Source organism: Canis lupus, chromosome 37, assembly GCF_011100685.1.
Source record: "Canis lupus familiaris isolate Mischka breed German Shepherd chromosome 37, alternate assembly UU_Cfam_GSD_1.0, whole genome shotgun sequence".
Classification (NCBI taxonomy): Eukaryota; Metazoa; Chordata; class Mammalia; order Carnivora; family Canidae; genus Canis; species Canis lupus.
The window spans coordinates 24,213,994-24,234,312 of record NC_049258.1 but is presented as its reverse complement, the minus strand read 5'-3'; the positions used below and the strand labels follow the sequence as shown (position 1 = coordinate 24,234,312).

The following is a 20,319-nucleotide window of genomic DNA, read 5'->3' as shown; positions in this document are numbered from 1 at the left end:
AGAACATTGGCGTCAGGGAGCCACCAGATAGTTCTCCTAGGGGACTTCTAAACTCTTCCTCCTTGGGGAGGCCATTGGCTGGGCTCACCTCGTATGCCCCCATGTGTAACCTGGACTTAATATAGCTCAATTGCTCCTGTTAATTTCATGTCTGGAAAATATAGGCCCTAAGTTGCTGCCTTGGGACACAGGAAGGATTCTGAGTCAAAGTCCTGGGGATCCAGCTAGCTGGTGCCAGAAAGAACCCCCAGTCAGAGATGGTAGGCCCCGGATGGAGCAGTGGATAGAGGGGATTTACTTCAGTTGATTTTGATAGATTTGAGAATATTTTCTTAAATGCCAGAGCTGACTTTTGTTTCTCTGGATGAGGGAAGAGAAATTGACTCTAAATGTCTATAGTTTGAGAGGATGGTTTCCCAAAGCCCAACTAGAACCAGATTGAAATCATGGATAATATTGGGACTTGCATAGGAGGGAGTCCTGTCTGTGTTCCCTGGAGCAGAAGAGCCTGTTGGCCAAGGGAATTAGACCAGATGGCTTAAATATGGAGCCACTGCATCTGGCCTAAGGCTCTGTGCAATTTACTCGCAGACAATCTCTCAATTTATGAGTCTAAATCACATTGAGCGCAATCATGAATCACCCAGTATGGATCCCTTGCAAGGTTTTGAAGATAAGAGCTCCAAACAGATTTCCCTGCACCCAGGGAAGAAGACCAGACCTGTCATCTGTAGGTCCATGAAAGAACATTAAGCTGCTTTCTGAGCATCTCTGAGAAACTTTGGAAATGTGAAGAGGAGGAGAGAGGCATTTTTAAGGTCTTTTCTTCTCTGTGATCTGACTTGGCAGATGAAAAGAAGGGAAGAGTGAGAAGTGGCCACTCCCATTGGAGATACCCCACTAGGGGAGTCTCTACTCTTTATGGAAGGTTTGTGCTGTGCTGGACCTTCTTGAGACCAACATGGCCTCAATCCCTCCAGAAGCACTGAGTCTTGGGGTGGAAAGGATGTCTCTCTGGATCTAGTTCAGACTCTGATTCAGTTTCCTGCCTCAATTGTAAGGCTATACTCAAACTTTTCCTTAAGAACCATTTAGGTTGGGTTACAAGGGTCTTTTGAGATGGTCAACCCCCATGTCATGACCTCAGAGGAAGTCAGAGAGCTGAAGGATCTCCGAGGCCAGCCAGTTCAATGTGACAGCTCTGACGTTAAAAAAATCTGAAGATTGGAGAAATGTTATGACTTACCTAAAACCACACCTTGATTCAAATCAGAGTCTGGACCATGATACACAAGTCTTTCCTCCCAGTCCTCACTACTTCAGTGGAATTTTTTCCTGCCATGCTGTCCAGTTCCACCAACTTAAGGGTATTTCATTGCTTTTGTGGCATTCACTTTTTTCTTTCCTTCATTCTTTTTTAAAGATTTTATTTATTTATTTGAGAGAGAGAAGGAGCATGCATGAACAGGGGGAGGGGCAGAGCGAGAGGGAGACGCAGACTCTCTGCTGAGCAGGGAGCCCGATGTATGCTCGATTCCAGGGGATCATGACCTGAGCCAAAGGCAGACGCTTAACCTACTCAGCCCCCCAGAAGCCCCCCACCCTTTTTCTTTTCTAAACTGCTATCCTTACCCTGGATCAGAATAATGAGCCATGCAAAATAGTACCATTCTTTAGATTCTCTTTTTTCTTTTTCCTCTTTGTTTTTTCAGCATGTTATTTTTAACTTAAAAAAAAATAAAGACTATTGACATATAGCTGACATATAGTGTTATGTTAGTTCCAGGTGTACATGATGGTTTGACAATGCTGTACATCACTCAGTGCTCACCATAAATGTAGTCACCATCTGTCACCGCACAACATTCTTACAATATTATTGACTGTGCTGTACTTTTCATCCTCACAACTAATCTCATAACTGGAAATTTGTACCTCTTAATCCTCTTCACTTCTTTTGCCTACCCCTCTACCCACCTCCTCTCTGGCAACCGGTTTGTTCTCTGTATTTATGATTCTGTTTCTGTGTTTGTTGGTTCATTTGCTTTGTTTTTTTAGATTCCAAATGTAAGCGAAATCATGTGGCATTTGTCTTCCTCTGACTTGTTTCACTTAGCATAATACCCTCTAGGTCTATCCATGTTGTCACAGATGGTAAGATGAAAAGAAGGGAAGACATTCATTCATTCACTCAGACATTCATTCATTCATTTTGTAGCTGAGTAATATTCCATTATCTATCATCTCTCTCTCTCTATCTCACATTTTCATTATCGTCTATTGATGGGCACTTATTTTTTTAGAGTTGTTTTATAGGCTTATAGCAAAATTAAGAGGTAGGTATAGCGATTCCCCACACATGCAGAGCTCCCTCTTGTCAACATCACTCACCATAATGGTACATTTCTTTACTGTGGATGAACCTACATTTACACATCAAATTGTTCAAAGTTTATCTTTGGTATCTTTGGTATCTTTAGTTTATCTTTGGGTTAACTCTGGATATTGTGCATTCTCTGGATTTGGACAAAAGTGTAATGACATGTGTCCACCGTAACAGTATCCTGCAGAGTGTTTTTCCTGTCCTAAAATCCTCCCTGCTCTGCTTATTCGTATCTTCTTCCCTTCCCCTAGCAACCACAGATATTTTATTGTTTCTATAGTTTTGCCTTTTCTAGAATGTCATATATGTTGGATAAACATACATACATATATACATACTGTATGGAGCTTTTCAAATTGGCTTCTTTCACATAGGAATATGCATTTAAATTCCCTCTATGTCTTCTCATGGCCATGTGGCTCCTTTCTTTTCAGTACAGAATAGTAATATTCCATGGTCTGGTTGGACCACAGTTCATTTTTCCATTTATCCACTGAAGGACATCTTGGTTTCTTTTAAGTTTCAGCAATTATGAATAAAGCTGCTATAAATATCTGTGTGTAGGCTTTTGTGTGGACATAAGTTTTCACCTCCTTGGGTGAATATCAAAGAGTGTGACTGCTGGAATGTATGATAAAAATATGTTTAGACAGCCACACTGTCTTCCAAAGTGGCTGTACCATTTTGCACTCCCATCAGTAATGATGAGGGTTCCTGTCACCCCACATCCTCGTCAGCATTTGGTGTTGTCAGTGGTCTGGATTTTGGCCATTCTAATTAGGTGTGTAATAGTTTCTCATTGTAGTTTTAATTTGCATTTCCCAGATGACATATGATATGGAATATCTTTTCATATGCTTATTTACCATCTGTATATCTTTGACGAGGTGTCTGTTAAAGCCTTTGGCTCATTTTAAAAACCAGGTTGCTTGTTTCCTTACTGTTGAGTTTTAAAAGTTCTTTTAATATTTTGGAGAACAAACCTTTATCAGGTATGTCTTTTGCAAACATGTTTTCAAGTGTGTGGTTTGTCCTCTAATTCTCTTGACACTGTGTTTTGCAGAGCAGACATCTTTAATTCTAGCGAAGTGAAGTTTATCAATTATTTCTTTCATGGATTGTGCCTTTGCTTTTGTTTCTATAAAGGCACCGCCATCCCAAGGTTATTAGGCTTCTTTCCTATGGTACCTTCTAGGAGTTTTATGGTTTTTAATTTTACATTTAGTTCAGGATTAATTTTGAGTTATTTTTTTGTGAAGACTGTAAAATCTGTATCTAAATTTATTTTCCAGTTGTTCAAACACCATTTGTTGAAGAAACTAACTTTGTTACATTGTATTATTTTTGCTCCTGGGTCAAATATCAGTTGACTGTATCTGTGGGTTTTTTTTCCTAATATTTTTTGAATATTAACTTGCTCAACAACGATCATTGAATACTGATTGAGCCCTATCTACGTGCCACGGATGATGTTAAGAGCCCTGTGTATATTACTGCATTTAATCCTCAAAGTAACTCTAAAGTATCTACTCTTGGCATCTCCATTTCGCAGACAAGGACACAGAGCCTTGGAGAAATAACCTCACTGCCCAGTTTGCACAGTTAGACATGGATTTGAGTCCTAATTCTGCCATTTTTCTCCCTGGTACTTGAGTTGATGATATTGAGTATTATGCTAGATCTCCTATTCATTATTAGTTAATTCCAGTTTTAATTCAAATTAGCTCTGAGGTCATAAATGGCCGTAAGTGTTTCTACAAAGTTGGCCATTTACACACTAGCTTGCAATGTTTTACCTTACCAATATTGTTTCTCTTTTCATAGGGACCTTTCTGCTTTTCCAGCCCCAGGTGGAAATGAGCATGTCCATCTTCAACTGGGCTAGCTCTATTTCTTTAGAGCTGGAAAACACTTTGGGCAATGTGAAGCTTATGGAAGGTTAGATAAGATGCATCAGCCATACCGCTGCCAAAGGTAAAACATTTTTTTGGTATTTTTGTCTTCTAATTCAAAAGTGTGTTCTGAAAGCTACAAATCTTGATGCATCAAGTATTATGAGGCGTGTAACTTATGGTGAATATCAAAGTTGGAGACATCAGGGAAGAACTGAGGCCAAATAGGTCTGAAGTCTGACGTTCCAGATGCTCCCTGCGATGGTCCCAGCCCACCTCTCTGACAGTGAATATCTCCTGCTCCCTCCCTAAATGCATACTTCTTTGTAGCCCAATTTAATCACTCACTGTTTTCCAGATATGGTCCCCGGAAATTGGTCCCAAGGGTTTTTATGTCTCTATGTCAGTGCTTGGTAAAACATTACCTTCTCAGGGCACCTGGATGGTTCAGTTGGTTAAGTGTCTTGCCTTTGGCTCTGGTCATGATCCTGGGGTCCTGGGATCAAGCTCCACATCAAGTTCCCTTCTCAATGGGGAGCCTGCTTCTCCTTTTCACTCTTCGTCTGCCACTCCCCTGGCTTGTGCTCTCTCACTCTTTCTCACAAATAAATAAACAAAATCTTTAAAAACAAAAAACCCCCATCACTGTCTCAGTAGAGCTTCTGCTAGGTTTCTAGCTGGAAGGAAATTTCCCCGTCCAGAGTTCCTCCTCTAACTTCTCATCACACTTGGCACAGTCCACTTGGTAATGTAGCTGGATGCTGATGAATCTTAGCTTAGCTGACCTTAGAAATGAGAAGCCAGTGAAGGATTCTAAGCAGCAGAATGAGGGTCAGATTCCTGTTTGGATGCTGTTCTGTTTTCTTATGCAAAGAACTTGGCCAGAGAGAGTAGGATAGAGGGTGAGATTGAAAAGAAACTTCCTGACCTCTGGAATGACTTGGTAGAGACAGTTGGAGTGATTGAAGCTCTGCAATCTTTTGGGGGGCATTCAGGGAGCTAAGAGTCTATTTTTTCTGGCCTCTCTTCCCCATCCTTTGCCCAAAGATATGTTGCAGTTCAACATATCTTCCCCTTTTTTTTTCTGACATATCTAACTACACAGGTGCACATGTGTGTGTGTGTGCATGTGTGTACCCATGTGTGCTTGTGTGTGCGTGCATATGCATGTGTTTGTGCTGACCTGCTATTGTTGTCACCACTGGGGCTGGTGTCCCGGACACAGATGCAGAGAGATAGAAAGCCTATAAATGACAGTGGGTCTAGTTTTGGAATGAATAGGGCTGGAGATTAGATGTTGATAAAGGAAGTCTATTTCTGCTTGGCTTCCTGAGTGTCAAAGTGTTGGGAACCCATGAGCAGGTGACTGAGGGGGCAGACTCACCCTTTGACCTTGACAGCTTAAAAATAGGAGGACCTCTCTGCCCATTCTATAGTTGCATCTGTTCATAATGGGGGAAGGCCATTGGATGGGAGGCAAGGGCATTGCCAGAATGACCTGGAGGGCCCTTCTGGGATGAATCGCCTGTGATGTTGTCTCTTTGGCTTCCAGGAGTGGGGGGTATGTGTTATTATTGTAGCCATATGAACACTGAGAACACTACATAAATTTGTGTTATTAAGCAAGAGCGGTTATGGCGACTTGATATGTTTTCACATTTACCCTTGCAATTTCTCTGCGCTTTCCCTACTTTGGTTTATTTAAAATTATGGTCTCCTCCAGAAGTGGGGATAGAGGCTGGCTTAAAGGCAGGACCCTAAGCCCAGAGGAGCGTGGAGGAGAGGGAAGGAGGTTGTGGCAGTGGCTTCTCCCTGGACTTGGTAAGGACTGTGTGTGCTTGAGAGGGAACATCGTGACCTTGTAAAAGAAACCCAGAGCAGACACGTGGCAGCTCCCAACTGAGCCCTCGCCCTGGAGAGGGCTGCAAATTGAATTAACAGAGATCTCAGTTCTCTTTAAACCAGCCAGGGTAGCAAATTTATATTTACATTTTGTCAAGACTCAGTTTATACCGTACTAGTTTTCTTTGTGATGCTAAGTCCTGAGTTGTATGATGCAAGTTAATTTCGTTTGCATGCATAATATGGGCGGGGAGCCAAGGATGGTAAGAGGAATGGAGGAGTCTAAAGCTTATTGAATATCAATGGAAAGACACTTGCAGATAGTCTTTCACTAAAAGAAAATTGGCATCCAGATTTAAGTGATTTGTTCAAGGCCACATAGAACATTAGTGGTAAAACTGGCCCGGAAGCCAAGGGACCTGAGTTTAATAAGGCTTTATTAGTAATCCTAAAAAATTAGCTTTCTTATGGTCAAAACAGTCTTAAGAATTCCCTGAGTCAATAAAGACTTCCAGATTCTTTCTCTCTTTGTCTGTCTGTCCCTGTCTAACACACACACACACACACACACACACACACACACACACACACACCATCAGTACGAGAGAGAATAGCCACCTTCAAAGTACATTGAAATTGGAGAGTAAGCTCCCAGGTCCAACATGGTCAACTGCAGACCACATCATCTGGAACAAAGAGCCAGATAGAATATGGTAACGAAGAGGGAGGTCTGGGGGTTTTGGTCTAGCAGAACCGCAGATAACATAACGCCCAGAAAGGGAAGTTTGCACTTGAGTGAAAATGAATGAGAAGAACTCTGAGACCAGGTGGCTGGGGAATTGAATGGAAGGGCTTAACATTTCATGGGACAGGGGTTGGCAGTGTGGGAAAGGAATCGCTTTTGGAGGAGAGGAGGTCACTGGGCAGGGGTGCTTTTGGAAGCCTGTTAGTGTAGGGAAATAAGGAAGTGAGAGTATTCTACCAAAAAAAAAAAAAAAAGGGAATTTCAAAAATCAGGAATATGATATACCCATCCCTCCCCCCAGAAAGTGCCATCAATGAAAGAAACTACACTTTCCAGTACCAACAGAAGAGGGTGCTCTTGAACTAAGAAACATTGTTGGTCACCCAGACACCCATAATTGTGCCTACGTACAACCACGTATTAACTCTTACGAAAGAACAGAAAATTTCAAACAACACCAATACCAGGCTAATAAGGAAACAAAATAGGAGAATCCAAACATTTCAGCAGGTGCAACTGTTCCTATCAAAATCAAACATGAAGCAGAAAAGAACTTCGACACAACACCGAAACTCCACTTAAATATCCTAAAACAAGCATTTGGAAATGTAAAAGCGACATCCTAAATCAGAAATTTCGAGGTTGAGAACAGAAACAGACAAAAACCAGGGAACATATGAGGTAAGAGCTGAATGAACTCAGGAAAGAAATGAAAGAAAAAGACAAAATCATCTTAAAAAGAAAGGTTAAAATACACGGTCCTCATGGGACAACAAAGCTCCCTGAAAATCTAAGAGACACTGAGGAGAGTCTGAAAGCGGATGAGAAACAAGGAATGAGGCAAAAATGAACACAGAGAATATCGTTGATAGAAGATAGGCCCAGATGAGTCTGCACAGGAAAAATAGTCCAATGGAAAGCAACTACAATTTCACACTGTGAACTAAGACAAATTTCCAAAGTTAAAGGAAAACTTGAATCGGCATGTTTAATTGCCCCACTGTGTTCCTAGGAAAATTAACGTGGTATGGGGATGTCCAGGAAATATACCAGGAAAATATCAGACTTAGTTAAAGACAAAGAAAAAAAATCTGGGTCTCCAGGCGAAAAGACCAAATCACTTACTTAAGAAAGAAAATTAAGTAAGCATCAGACTTTTCATATAAAATGAGAGAACAATGGGGTTGCATTTTCAAGAAACAAAAGGAAATGCAATAGAAATATTTTTCTCTAGATAACCTCATCTCCAGGGATGAAGACTGTGACAAGTGGTTTTCTATGTGCAAAAACTCAGAGGTCACTTGATAATTGTTCTGAACATTATTCAATCAAAACAGGAGCAAGGGGCACTTGGGTGGCTCAGTGGTTGAGCATCTGCCTTTGGCTCAGGTCATGATCCCCAGGTCTTGGGATTGAGTCCCACATCAGGCTCCCTGCAGGGAGCCTGCTTCTCCCTCTGCCTGTGTCTCTGCCTCTCTCTCCCTGTATCCTATGAATATATGAATGAAATCTTAAAAAAAAAAACCAAACAATAACAACAACAAAAAAACAGAAGCAGGACCAGGAAACTTTGGCAAGGAGACTGAGATTGAGCATCAAGTATATTTTGGTGTAAATCTGTAGCTAAATAAGGATGGGGCAGGAGTGGAAGGACAGTGCAGCTGTTTCATATTCTGAATGGAAACAATACACTGTTGTATAGATAAGGGGTGGGAATGAAGGATATTACTTAGCTGACAGACCAATAAGTGAAGGCTGATAAGAACAAATGGACTAAGGACATTATGATAGGTATTGATGAAAAGCTAATCACCGCAGCAAAAAATACTAACCTTCCTTCCTAAAGACCAGAAGAAATATAAAATGGGCACAGAAAACAAGCTACATAGAGGAAAAAAGCATATGTACAGACGATTTTATACAAAATATGAGTTGAGACCATCAGTCATATTAATGAATATCTGTTATATCATTATAAGTTGTTAATAATCTTATTAATAAATTGCAAAATACCCTCATTCAATATGATATAATTGACTCACAGCAAAACTTAATCCCATGAGATACATAAGGCACACCTGTACGTGGTTCAGAAAGGCTAAGAATCAAGGGATTAACAAAGATATTCCAGAAAAATGGGAATAGTAAAATAAGTAGGGTATAAAGAGCTAATCATCATAACTACTAAGGTGAGCATATGGATATGTAGCAAATCTCAAGCCTTGGTAATATAGAGAATATACTCTCTTCTCAAAGCACAAGCATGATGTTCACAAAAATGATCCTCATGTTGGGTCACAAAGAAAGTCCCAGTAAGTGCCAGAAAATAGAAATTAATAATTAAATTTAAAAAGGTTCTTCTACCTGGAATTTGAACAATGAAATAAATATTAAACTATTACTGGGTGAGGGGATAAATGAACCAAAATTTCAGAATTAAAAAAAACAATAATTAGAATGAAAAATATGCACATTCAGAATTTGTGAGACACAATTAAAGCAGTGATCCAAAGAAAACCCATGGTCTTAGATACTTTAATTGATTACAAAAATGAAATTTAATTCCCAAGGTAAAAATATGGAAAAATGAAAAAGATCCATCAAAAGAAAGCACAAGGAAAGGAGTAATAAAGATAAAAGAAGAAAGTAATGTGGGAGAAAACAGTAAAAAGAGTAGAATCAAGTGAATCAAAACTGTGATTGTTTGTGGGGAAAAAAAGTAAAATAGACACACCAATAGCCTACCCAATCAAGAAAAGAAGGAAAGCAGAAACATACAAACTAAGGTAAGACTAGAAGGGAATAAATATAGTAATAATGAAAATAAATCATAAATAGACTACTTTATAAAACTACAAAGTCATTAAAAATGTGAAATTGATTATTTTCTATAAAAATGTAATTTACTAAAACAGACCCCATGTGATATAGAAAGCTCAGACAGACCACTTTCTGGAGTGGAAAAAAGATGGAAAAACTTATCAACAAGTGATAATATAGAAACACCAGAGCCAGATGTTTGCACAGGAGAATTCTACAAACCTTCAAAGATCAGATAATCTTAATGCTTTGTAAATTGTTCCATAAATTGTTCCAGAGTGTGCAAAATGAAGAACTTCCAAATTCTTTTTAAGAAATAAGTATAATGTTGATATGTAAACCTAATAAAGATTAAAAATAGCAGTAATGATGATAATAATAATGTAGCCTAGCAGAAATTACAGACTAGTTTCCTTTGTAAATATAGATATAAAAATTAAGTAAAATTTTAGCAAAAAGAATTTTAAACCACAATGACAAAATAAAACACCAATACTAAATTTTAGGAGTGTAAGGAATTTCAATATGAAGAAATCCATTAATATAATTTACCATATTAGTAGATTTAAGGAGAAAAATCATTATCTCCATGAGTGCTGAAAGACTTTCAACAATGTTTCACATCTATTCCTGAGAAATGCACTCGTTAAATAGGAATTAATAAATACTCTTTAGACAATTTCATATATGTACACACACACATATATATGATTTGTGTATATATGTGTGTATGTGTATATATCTATCTATTTCTATCTATCTATCTATCTATCTATCTATCTATCTATCTATCTATCATCTATCTATCTATCTAATCTCCTAAACTTAGCATCTTATTTAATTGCCAAAGTATGAGAAGCATTCCGGCCAAGACTACAAATAAGGTAAATATGCCCTCTTTCTCTATTACTATTTAACAGTGTATTGGAGTTGTTGTTCAATACCATTATATAAAAGTATAAAAATTTGAGAAGACTATCTCTATATACAAGTGAAATGATACTGAACCTTGAAAACCCAAAATTCATGATTAAACAAATGGAAATTAGATAAGGAATTTAGTAAGATAGTAAAATATAAAATTGATGCATAAAATTCAATGGAATTCATGTATATAAAAATAACTAATTACTGAATACAGTGTAAGAGGAAAAGCTTATTTTCAGTTGCAATAAAAAGGTGAAACTTAGGAAATATGTATTTTAGATCTCACATATAAGTAAAATCATATGGTATTTGCCTCTCTCAGCCTGAGTTATTTCACTTAGATCCCTCAAGATCCATCTATGTTATTGCAAATGGCAAGGTCCTCATCCTTTTAATGGCTAATATTCCTGTGTGTGTATGTGTGTGTGTGTGTGTGTGTACACACACATATACACCTGTATACATATATCTTCTTGGTGGTGAGGAGATGGGAAAAATGGGTGAAGGGGAGTGGGAGATTTTGGGCTTCCAGTCATGTAATGGATAGGTCATAGGGGTGAAAGGTACAGCATAGGGCATATAGTCAATGGTAGTGTAATAATGTTCAGATGGCAGCTACTCTTGGGGTGAGCATAGCACAGTGTATAGAGATGCTGAATCACTATGTTGTGCACCTGAATTTAATGTAGCATCATGTATCAACTATACTCAAGTGGAAAAAAAAAGTAAAATCTAAATGAGGAAATTTTAAGATGCTCCCAAAAGACATGAAAGTAGACTTGAGCAAATAAAAAAACATCCATTGTTCTTAGAGACAACTACTCGACATCATTCAGATGTCAGTTTTTTTTTCAAGTTAATGTATAAATTTAACCCAATTGTAAGAAAAATGCCAAGAAGCTTTTTTAAAAAATAATAAAGTTGATTCTAAAGTCATGTTGAAAAATTAACACACAGGTGGAGCTAGGAAACTTTGGCAGGGAGGAGGAGGAAGCAAGAAGGGAGAATGATCTTATCTGACAGTAAAACAGATTATAACTGGTTGATGGTGAATACAGTGAGGTACTGACATACAAACAAGGAGACCAAAGAAATTGAAAAGGAAGTTCAGAAATGGATTCAAGTATGCACAAAAATGTATTATTTGGTAAAGGTGGCATTTCAACTGGAGAAAAGGTGTACTTTTTAATAAATGGTGTTGACACAGCTGGGTAGCCATTGGAAAAAAGATGAAACTGGATTCACACCTTATGCCATGTGTCATAAACTAAAAAGATGAGAAATATAAACGTAAAAAATACAAAATAAACAATCACACAAGTACCAGAAGAAAACATGGATGAAAGGTTTAGTAACTTGAGTGTGGGAGAAAGGTTTCCAAATGCAACTCAAAATCCATATGCAACTCAAAATCCATATGCAAAAAAAAGAGACTGATAATTTCTACTATGTAAAATTGAGAAAAAAATTGCGTGGCAAAAAGTAAGCAAAATCAAAAGAAAAGTCAATCACTGGAAAAAAAATGTTTGCAACGTGCTGTATCAGAACTAAATGACTATCTCCCTCACGTCTAAAGTATTTTTAAAAATTGAGAAAAAACTTCCAAGTCACCCATTTCCACAAAATAAGAAAATGACCCTTAAACATATGAAACGATGCTCAACCACACTCAGAATAAAAGTATTGTTGATTGAAACTGTACTTTTTTCCAGAGGTCAAAATGGAAAAACTCACAAGTTGGACAATACACTATTGGCGAGGCAGTAGAAAAACAGGCTGTGTTTATTTGCTGGGGCTGCCATTAAAACCTACCACAAACTGGGTGACTGACACACAGAAATGTATTTTCTCATTGTTCTGAAGGCTAGAAGTCCAAGATCAAGTTGTTGGCAGGTTTGGTTTCTCCTGGGGTCTCTGTCCTTGGCTTGCAGATGGCTGCCTTCTTGCTATGTCCTCACATGGCCTTTCCTCTGTGCAGCACATCCCTGGTATCACTCTGTGTGTCCAAATTTTCTCTTCTATGACACCAATCAGATTGGATGAGGGTTTGTTTCACTGGCCTTATTTTAACTTAATCACCCCTTCAAAGGCCCTTTCTCCAAAAATAGTCACATTCTAAGGTACCGAGGATTAGGGCTTCAATATTTGAATTTCAGGGGGAGACAATTCAGCCCATAACACAGGTACATACATTGCTAATCGAAGTTTAAATGGTATAATCAATTTGGAGGAAGTTAAGGCAGTATTTAAAAAATTATCAGTGCAACAATTACCCTTTGACCCAGCAATCTTACCCCCCAGAACTTTGCCTTGAAGATGACCCTCCAAAACAAACAAGCAAGCAAAAAGCATATGCACGAAGTTATTCATAGAACTATGATTTGTAGGAGTAAAATCATGGAAACAACCTGAGTGCCAATACAGGAAATATTGGTTAAACAAGCTGTAGTACATCCACACAGTGGAGTAACTATTCAACTATAAAAAGAATGGGAGAAGATCTCCACTAATTGTTCAGTTATTTCCAAGATAGGTTTCACATTAAAACTATAAAGTAAAAAAGAGGGCATATAGTAGCTACCTTTTATGTAAGATATGAGAGGAAATAGGAAAGAAGAACACATACACACACATTTTTATGAAAAAACAAAGCACAAAACAAAACAAAACTTGGGAAGAATAAACCAGAAGCTAATGAAATAAATAGTTGCCTCCATGATAGGTATAGGGTGGGAATGAGAAAAGTGTAGAGGGATAAGTAGACAGTGACACTTTTCTGAATTTGCCTTCTCATATAGTTTTTACTTTTAAATCATCAAAATGTTATGCATATTCAAAAGTAAGTAAACAAGAGCCCAAATCCCTAATTCGAACAAAAAGAGAAACGAACCCTACTGTACAACCAGTTGATAATAGAGCCCCACAGAAACTGAAGATCATCCCAAACTAACTGAACCCAAAACTCTGGCTGCACATGCCTAGTGGGATATAGTCTAAAAGCAAAAAAGAGTTGCAAAGAAATTTGGGCTTTACATGGTAGGTTTGTTGTTGGTTGTGGTACTGGGATCACAAATCCCATACTACTTTGGGAAAATTGTAGGGTAGAGCAGATGAGTTAAAGCTGGGTGTTTTTAAGAACCAAGTTCTATCACAAGAAAAGGGAGCTACCAATAAGAGATGAAGTGCTCTCTGCATTGGATAGTAAAGTATCAGAATGACTCATGATTTCAACACATATTTCTTAGCTCTGTTGAGTAGGGTGTCAGGAAAGGAAAGTACAAGTTGAATCTGAAGTATCTTCCTGTCCCTGAAAGCAAGAGAGTCTTCAGAAACCAGCGAGGACATATCAAGTGAACACAGGAGCTAGCTTGAAGAAGTTCCAACTGGCCAAATTAGGGAAAGATTGAGTATCACAAGAACAATGATCGTATGTCTTTTATTAAATTGAATTAAAAATGATAATCATAAACAAGCAAGTATGCAACACAAAATGCGATGAGAGAGTGAAAAGGGGTTCTTTACAGAAGAATGCTAGTAGAACCATAGAAGGAAATGACCAAGAGAGAAAATGACCATTTTGTCACCATTGATGTAATGATTAATTCAGGCAAGTATTAGCAATGGAAACTAAAATCTTTCAGTAAAGATTCTTGAGTAACAAGATATTCCTACCATTTTAAAGTTTAACCTTGTAAGTTACCTTACTTATTAAATAAAAGTTATTTCAGTGTATCTGGATGGCTCAGTGGTCGAGTGTCTGCCTTCGGCTCATGTCATGATCCCTGATCAAGTCTCACATCAGGCTCCCCTCGAGGAGCCTGCTTTTCCTTCTGCCTGTGTCTCTGCTTCTCTCTGTGTGTCTCTCATGAATAAATAAATAAAGAATGTTAAAAAAAGAAAATTAAAAAAGTTATTTCTACTTTGAAATAAATCTATTAGGCATCTTTTAACCAATAATCAAATAGCATTACCCATAATAGGATAGTCTGACCTCTTAGTGTGATGCTTCCTGATGTGACGCATTAAGACTCAATGCCATTTACATTATATCCTTGCCAAATATGTCTACTCAGAATTTAAACATAAGAAAACAATCAGGAAAGTCCAAGTCTGCAGGACTTTGCCTGGATGTTGTAAAAATCTCACTCTCAATGAAAGACAAGAAAAAAAGTGAAGGAGTTGTTCATGAAGAATAAAAAGACATGACAAATAACTGCAATCTATTTTGCTAGATTTGACCTTTGATTAAAAATAATTAATTACTGGGATGCCTGGGTGCCACAGCAGTTAAGTGTCTGCCTTTGGCTCAGGGCGTGATCCTGGAGTTCCATGATGGAGTCCTACATCGAGCTCCCCGAAGGGAGCCTGCTTTTCCCTCTGCCTGTGTCTCTGCCTCTTTCTGTGTCTCTCGTGAATAAATAAATAAAATCTTAAAAAATAATTAACTAATAAAGACTTTGTCAAGATAATTGGGAAAATTTGAATATTTATTGTATGTTAGATAGTATTATGGCATCAATGTTAAGTTTCTCGAGAGTGATTATGGCATTGTGGATATGTAGGAGAATGTCCCAAAGAAGAAACTGGTCCTAGAGGGGATATTTAGAAGCAGGAACATAAGGTGATGAAATCAGGGAAATTGAAGACCTTATACCCCTAAATATCTCTAAAGTGTAAGTGGGATTTGAGGTCTGTTTGGACAATAAGAGAGGATGGACTTGAAGATAGTGTATCTAATTTGAGTGAATGGATGTATGAAATTGGTAAGTGTACGTACTGAGTTGAGAGATCTACAAGATGTTCATGAGAAAACCTACAAGATACCATTAGAAAGGTTAGCCTAAAAGGCTAAAATTCCAAACTAAGTTGATAGCTGAAGATATTATGGAAGATAACTTTCCTAAACAGTAGAGCAGGGGATGACAATGGGGCTGAGGATAGGACATTGGAAAACATCTGTGTTCCTTCTCCTATTGTCCTATCCATCCTCCATAGGAGCACATTCCAGCATATCAGAGCTTCAAAGAACATGGCTTCACTGTTAGTTAGGAACAGCTGTGCATCAGTCAAGTCCCACCAGGAAACAAAAGTCACCGAGATAGTCTGTCTTCTGGTGGCATCAGAAGAGTTAAGGAAACACAGAACTGGGGGCACCCAGTCTAGAATGGCAAGAGTGGAAAACCATTACCACTTTGATATCAAGGGGCACAGAGAGGATATAATGCTCTCAGTGCCTGGTGTGGGTGGGAGCCATGGAGGAGGGACTGGCCAGTGGGAAATTTAGACAGAGAACATGCTTGCTGCCAGAGAGGCCTAACTGAAAAAGTAGGAGAAAAGTAGGAGAGGGAAGAAATATCCCAATCTCTTTCACTTTCACATTAAAAATATTGATATATAATTCACATAAAATTTCATATAACATAAAACTCACCATTTTAAAGCACATAACTCAGTGGTTTTTAGTATATTCACAAGGTTGTGAAATCATCATCATTATCCAATTCCAGAACATTTCCATCATCTCAAAAAGAAACCCCATACCCAGGAGCTGCCAGTTGTCTCCTTCCCCCAGCCCCTGGCAACTACTACTCAATTTTCTATCTCTATGGATTTGCCTCCTCTGGACATTTCTTCATATGAATAGAATCATACAATATGTGGCCTTGTGTCTTTCTTCTTTCACGTAATATTTCAAGTTCATCCATGTTGTAGTATGTATCACTACTTCATTCCTTTTTATGGATGAACAACTTTCCATCGTATGGATATACCACATTTTATCCAACCATCTGTCAATTGATGGATATTTGGGTTATTTTCACTGATTTATTACTTGTACAGAGCCTCAAGGTCAGCCAGGGCCAATTCAGGTCTTTTGTGAGAATGTGTATAACTGTATGCATAGGTATAATCTTCTAGATTTTCCAAGCGCCTATAGACAAGTCACTGTCTAGCTTTTTTTTTTTTTTTTTTTCTAAGCATTTTGTTTGGTCTGTTGTTTTCCTGCATTGACTCAAGCAGCGCCCAACACTAGGAGATAAATGATTCTGACAAATGCCTCTACCCCCAAAGGTTTTCAGCACTATGTAAGTTCTGAGGTGGGTGAACTGAAGACTTCTGAGCGAAATGTAGCTTCCTGAGTATGACATATAGAGAACCAGCAGACAGGTCAAATAATTATTGTTCTTTGGGAATGAGTATCTGAAAGTGCTCCAGCTTCATTCTGCTCTGTCAGGTACCAGGAATGAAGGATATTTCTCAAGGCTACCACTAAGCTGGGGGAGTGGGGATGGGACTAGGGTTAAGAGATGCTGCTCTTACTGAGATTCAGTTGTTTTTCTTGAACAGATTACTGGGTTGCTACAAGCTTTTGATTCATTTCCAGAGTTCTGAAAAAAAATTGATTCTGACAGTTTTTGCAGCTTTTTAGGGGGCTGCTTCTATTCAGGGGATTTTTTGGAAGTCCTTACTCTATCATTTTGGTGACATCACCTTGCTACCTTATTTTTAATAACCTGTCAGTGGACAGGGCATAGTTGGCAGAAAATGGAATGGAGCAGAGGTGAATGCAAATCATTAGCCCACCTTAGAACAGTATTCAGGCTTTAACATAATACAAGATCAATGGTCAGTCAGAACCTTTAGGTCTCGGTATAAGAAATCAAAATTCTCCATTGACCCCTCTAAGTCAAAAGGAAGTATAAAAATAATTTTTGTCAAGAGATCTTTTGACACCAATATGGCCCTGGTTTCAACATCTTCTTGCCACCCTCATGCCCACTGTTTAATCCAATATCCTTACTATACTCTAAGGAAAATCTTTCTCAAATTAGCATCCTCTTTAGGAGGACTAGATGAAGAATTTTCTTCCCTTAGTCTTCTATCTAACAGACGATCAGGTCTTATAAAAAAGAGGAAAGAAAAGCATACAACCGAAATCCATATGACAGTATACTATCCCTCTCTTCCAGAGCTTTATGCTAGGCCATTTAAAATATTTTCATTTTTATAGGCAGTCTCAGAATACTCTTTTTGTCCTCAGCAGGCGTGAAGAATAGCTTGACACCATCTTATATGAAGCAATTCTTTACAAAATTGAAGACTGTTATGAAATGTGTGGGTCCTCCATCAAATATCTTTCTCATAAAACCAATATATCTGTGGGTAGAAAACTTCTGGCCCTGTAGGAGAGGGACTTTGATGTGGTCTACAAATTTATTGGGTTCCAGAAAGCAATCACTGAGGTACCACTTACTCAAACCGTTTACTCTCCCTATGCTGTTAGAATCCCACTGACTCCTCTCTCTCTTTCTTGATGAGGCAGGTGTGGGTGAAAAGGTGTATTATTTAGGTATTCAACCAGTGATTTTATTTTCTGTGACTAGGCTAGTTTTTCTGAGAGGGGACTCTACTGCTCTGTATTTGTCACAAAAGAGCAATATGAAGAACCTGCTTGATGAGGGTTGGGAATGCTATCTCTTGATCCATGGATGTCTAGAACTCCTGTTGGGATCTTGGATCATCCAACTACATTCATTCTACTCCTACTACACACATTGCCACAAGAGACCCATGAGAAAGCTAGATTCCAGACAGAGTTGCACAAGGACAATGGCAGACCTGGGGAAAAGTGGTAGAGTAGTGATATGGCATAAATTAGTGGTGGCAGGATTTGATCCTGGGCTCTTGGCCAAAACTGGAATCTCTCCTCATGTGGAGTTTCTCATGTGTTCAGCCATTTTGCCTTTGCTCTGGACATCCTCTTGCTTTTGGCATTCTGAATTCCTATATTCTCAAAAATTAATGCCCATTTGGATTTGATTTCCCAGTGTTAAATTAATTAAACAAGGCGGCCATTAGACTGAGGTGGCTTTAATGCCTTAGTAGCTCATGTAAGAAAAGCAAAACCTAAGCCTGTAGTGCCTAAGAAATCAAAACATAAGGATAACCAATCAGAAATAGCTAACTAGGCTTTCCCAAACAACGCATGAGTTATAACCAATCAAATAATTTCCTTACTTTGCTTTTGTGTCTTCTCTATAAAAGTCCTTTCCCTAGCTTCTGTTGGTGAAGTTCTCCCAACCATTCTGGTTGCCCAATTAGAAATTATTTTTGCTCCAATAAACCCTTAAAAATGTAATATGTCTCCATTTATCTTTTAACACCAGCATACCATGTTCCAAATTTTCCCCCTTTCTTTCTTGCCATTAAAATTTACCTATCTAATGTCTCTATAGCATCAGAAAGTTAGGCTGACTACTAATATATATCAAGATGACAATCACTAAAAAAGATTACTGTCATTTCTTCTAGGTAACATGTTTGACTTTTAATAGTAGCTTTCCATCTTTTAACTTGAAAGGGCAATCAATGAAAATTCCTGGAAAGACAGCAAAGTGTGTGAGCTGGATATTTTATGGCTACCATTCCATTCCTCTCCCATCCGTGCCAGGTCTCCATTGGACATTTTAAATACACAGTACATTCAATCTTCATGATCATCTTATGAAGAAGGTATTATTATTTTATCATTCATAAAGATGAGTGACACAGGAAGTAAAAGGTGGAGCTGTGATTTGAACCCAGGTCCATCTGATTTCAAAAACTTAAGTGCCTCTCTTGGGACAACTGCCTTGGCTTGAGGCAATTTGGACCAAATGTCTCCTGTCAGGGACATGGTGCTGGGAATTCACATACTTGACCTCACTGCATCCTCCCCTTTTCATTTTAGTCAGATAGGTAGCTCCATCCAACTCAGAAATTTCCTTCCTTACTCTCATTTTTACTTCTTTCTGGATTTCAAAATATTATTTTTTTTCCTCCCATTTTGGGACTGAACTGACAAGAGAAACCTCAGGCCTTTCTCTTTTGGTGGCATCAAGTTGCTCAGAGACCAGGGAGAAACAATAAAAACCACTGTTCCATTGGAAATGGTACTTCCACGAGTCTTGAAATTAGTGAATGTTTAATAGCTAGGTAGCCCAGAGTAGGGTTCTGGATGAAATGAAGGGCATAAATAACATCATGATCTCAATGGAAAGGCGGAAAAACACCATTATGCCCTTCTTTTCTCCTCCATATGTTGTAAGTTGTGAGACTCAAGGGAAAGGCACAGTGTGCCATGAGGGACGTGGGGGAAATGTGAGCTCCAAGAATGATGTTTATGAGCACTCTGATCTTAATGAAACACCAGGTTGGGAATGTGGTAGGCACGAGTCAGGAAATTCAAAGGCCAGCTCGCGCTGCAGGGAGAATAGCTAACTCCTGATTACCTGTGAACGGGGTATCTGTGAACAGGTTGGGACCACCTGGCTTCTTCTCCTACCATTTATTCAGTTGGGCAAGAAACCCAGGGCAGGTGGGCTAGAAATAAATTATTCTCTTTTCAGTCTGCCACATGTTGGTGAGATTCAGGCCCAGGCAAAGAAGGGATTATATGTTTGAATTTACCTATGATTATTACATAGAAATCAAAAGCCAAATTTAAATAATAATTGCTTGCATATTAGCTAAGACTCTTTTTTCATCTATGGCTGACTGAGGTAGGTAAAAGAGTTGGCTGAAAGTGGTCTTGATTTCCACACTAGGTTTGAAGTTGTCTAGAGATACAACTCTGGGTGAACATAAGGACTATGTAGAACTTTGGTTATATTCTGCAAATGTTCCCATAACTAATGTGGTGTTCTGTTTGCCTTTACAGGATTCTATTT

At 38.4% G+C, this 20,319-nt stretch overlaps 1 long non-coding RNA gene across 1 annotated transcript in view; it reads left to right on the top strand.

Moving 5' to 3' along the window:
* LOC106558312 overlaps positions 1-4,351 on the top strand; it is a 79,851-nt gene extending 75,500 nt beyond the window's left edge. The window contains exon 3 of the long non-coding RNA XR_005385390.1: positions 4,208-4,351. This is a non-coding gene — a long non-coding RNA (uncharacterized LOC106558312). The remainder of the gene's footprint in view (positions 1-4,207) is intronic.
* Positions 4,352-20,319: the final 15,968 nt, after the last annotated feature.